Here is a 3,469-nt window from a genome sequence, read left to right on the forward strand (position 1 = left end):
CCCTCTATGAGGTGGATTGATTCAGTGACCGGGATAATTGGGATGGGAGTGTCAGAGACGGTGCGATTGGCACAGGACAGAACAGAGTTTAGGGCTGTTGTACATAGGGTCGCTATGAGTCGTAGGCGACTCGATGGCACATAACAACAACAACAACAACAACACAGCAACTAAAATAGAACAGAAACATAAAACACATTATTAGGCCAATTAACGGGTTTCCTCATGACACCATGATCCTAAACCTTTAGGTCAAGGAACCAAATCCCAAAGCAACTCTAGCAACTTCTCTTGCTTTTTCTTTTCTTTTCTTTTTTTTTTTGTCATTATAAATGTCTATCTTATGACTTTTCCATTTTAACTTTTTAAAGGTGTATTATTTATTGACAACACTTAAATAATATCACATGTTTCAGGGTAGAACTTAATGCACAGGGTTTTCTGGGCTGTAATCCTTATAGAAACAGATTGCCAAAACTTTTCCCCCCAGCACTGTTGAGTAGGGTGAACTTCCGATGCAAAAGGCTCAGAAATTCAACTCACTGCTACCAAGTTAGAACCAACTCATAGCTGACCCTCCACAGGGTTTTGGTGTGTGTTTTTTGCTATACAATACACAGGCGTTTGAGAACGCCCATTTTTCTTCTGGGGAGCAGCTGGTGGATTTGAACTGCCAGAGAAGCACTGCTTTTGAGTTAGCAGTGTAACTTCCTGTGGACTACTCTCTCAGAATCTCCTTTATTATGAAAATTTATTATTATGTAACAAACACACAATCTTTCACCTCTCTTTTTATTTACTGGGATATATCTAAGAGACTGTATCTAAAGTCCTAAAAAAACCCTTTCTTCCTTTATGTTGAGGTGTAATCCATACTGAAAGCTATAGTCTTTCAGCTTCACCAATAATGGCATCAAGTCTTATTCCAGTGAGATAGGTGGACACAATGAGCACAACAGCAGGCTGAAGCACATAAAGATTATGAGGATGGATGGCACAGGACTGGGCAGCGCTCCGTTCTATTGTACGTACATGGCGTCTCTATGAGTTAGAGCTCACTTGATGGCACCTAACCACAACATATCTAGGAAATATTCACACTAATTGTGGTGGCTTTGACTTAAAAATCATTGCTACTCTTACCATGGAGTTTCACCATGTTTCAACACTCTTGGAATGCATGCTCTGGGGAAGCCAGCCACATGTGTAAGATGTCTGCTTATTCTAAAATCACATATTGTAATGAAATTCAAGCTAGTCCTGAAAAGGTTTTGTGGTGAGAGACAGAAACTCCAGCTAGTTCCATCTGTCGCAACTGAAATACAAGATGATTGTGAGAAACTTTGAGAATTGTTTGCTATGTACAGTGAACTCGGAACCCTGAAAGAGTAGAAGAAATAGTTTTCAGTTACTAAATTTGAGGATATTTCATTGCATTACTAGGTGCCACTGAGTCACCTACCTCTCATAGCATGCCTATGAATGATAGTTCTGACTCTTGCCCTAACCCGCACCATCCTCACTGTGTCTGATATCCTCGATCCTATTGTTACAGTCAATATGTCGATCCATCTTGTTGGGGGTCTTCCCCTCTTAAGTAAACCCTCCAAGCATGATGTCCTCTTTCCAAGCATGATGTCCTCTTTCCAAGCATGATGACCTCTTTCCAAGCATGATGTCCTCTTTCAAGTACTGTTCCCTCCTGACAACCTACTCAGAGTTGTGAGCTGCAGTTTTAATATCCTTGACTCTAAGGAGCACATTGTTTATTCCTTTGGCATTCCATGAGATATTCACTTCAGTGTTCCTCACCAACACAGCTCAAGCATTGATTCTTGTCATCCCTATTCATTGTTCAACTCTCAGATGCATAGGAAATAATTGAAAAGACCATGGCTTGGATCAAGCACACCTCAGTCCTTGCTCTTTAGAACTTTGGGAGAGGTCCTTGACAGCAGATTTTTTTTCAAAGCAACATGTCTTTTGACATCTTGTCAGCTGTTACCCAGGGTGTTAATTGTGGATCCAAGTAAAATTAGATCATTGATAATTTCAAACTTCATCAATCAAAAAAATCATAGTATTTGGATACTATTGGAGTCAAGGATTCTGAAGCTTCGTCTGACATACTTTGGGCATGTTGTAAGGAGGGACTGGTCCTTGGAGAGGGACATCATGTTTGGGAGAGTGGAGGGACGGCGCAAGAGAGGAAGACCCTCGACGAGATGGATTGATTCTGTGAGAGGAGTGGTGAGAATGAGTGTGTTTGAGACAGCGAGGTTGGCACAGGATCGAACGGCATTTAGGGTTCTTGTACATAGGGTCGCTATGAATCACAAGCGACTCAATGGCACATAACAACAACATTACATAGTAAAAGATAATGGGATATTAGTGTATCTGGATCTCTTAGTTTCTTTCTCTTTTGGGATATATTTAAAAAGTCTCCAGGGTTTTGCAATTACAAATAATAGTGAGGTAAATATCCATATTCATAAGACATATTGCATGGTGAAAATGTATCTCTACAACAAATTCCTGGAAATAGATGTTTGGGTCAAAGAATTTCTACATTTGTGTTTTTCCTAGATCATGTCAAATGGGCCCATACAGCTAGACCAATTTTAATTCTTTTTAAAAAGATGTGAGAATGTATATTGTCTCACATCATACCAATACAACTTGTTTGCTTCTTTGACAATTTTCTTGTTAAAAAACCAAACACAGCAGTTGTAATTTAAATGTGCTGTTTTATTATTGGACACTTTGTGCATGTTTAATAGAGAAAGCGAAACCAGAGTACTCCTTGGAGGCAAGGGTGACAAAACTTCATCTCACAAACTTTGAACAAGTTGATAGAAGGGGCTATATCATGCTTGGGAAGGTGGGAGCTCAGCAAAAGAAAGGAAGATCCTCAACTAGATGGGTTGATACAGTGTGGCAATGGGCTCAATTGCATATAGGATAATGAGAAGATGAGAATGGCACAGGACAGGATTCAGATATGTTGTTCATAGGGTTGCTATCAGTCATACTTGACTTAATGGCCCTTAGTAATAACTATAATGGTATTTATTTTTCCTTATCTATGAGTTTGTTCATATATTCTTTCATATCAACTAGGTGACAGATCTATTTTGTTGTTTTGTTCTGCTTTGTTCTTTTCATTGCCATCCAGGATAACCTACTAAAAGCTGACCTGTCAGTGTTGTTTTTGTTTTTGTTTTTTTTAACAGCTATGATTAGCACAGGAGAAGATCACTCATCTTTCTCCCAAAAAGAAGCTGGTGGATTCTAACCATTTGCCTTTGGGTTGGCAGCACACCTCCTTGCCCAATGAGCCACCATTGTTCCCTTAATTGGATTATTAATATTCTTACATAATAAAGAAATGTCTTGGAGTGGGGGTGGGGTAGGCAAGGAGAAAAGTGCAACAATGAATGAATGGAATTCCAAAATCTCTGTAGAT

The sequence above is a fragment of the Elephantulus edwardii genome, unplaced genomic scaffold (assembly GCF_000299155.1).
Source record: "Elephantulus edwardii isolate Elephantulus edwardi_28Jun2011 unplaced genomic scaffold, EleEdw1.0 scaffold00257, whole genome shotgun sequence".
Classification (NCBI taxonomy): domain Eukaryota; kingdom Metazoa; phylum Chordata; class Mammalia; order Macroscelidea; family Macroscelididae; genus Elephantulus; species Elephantulus edwardii.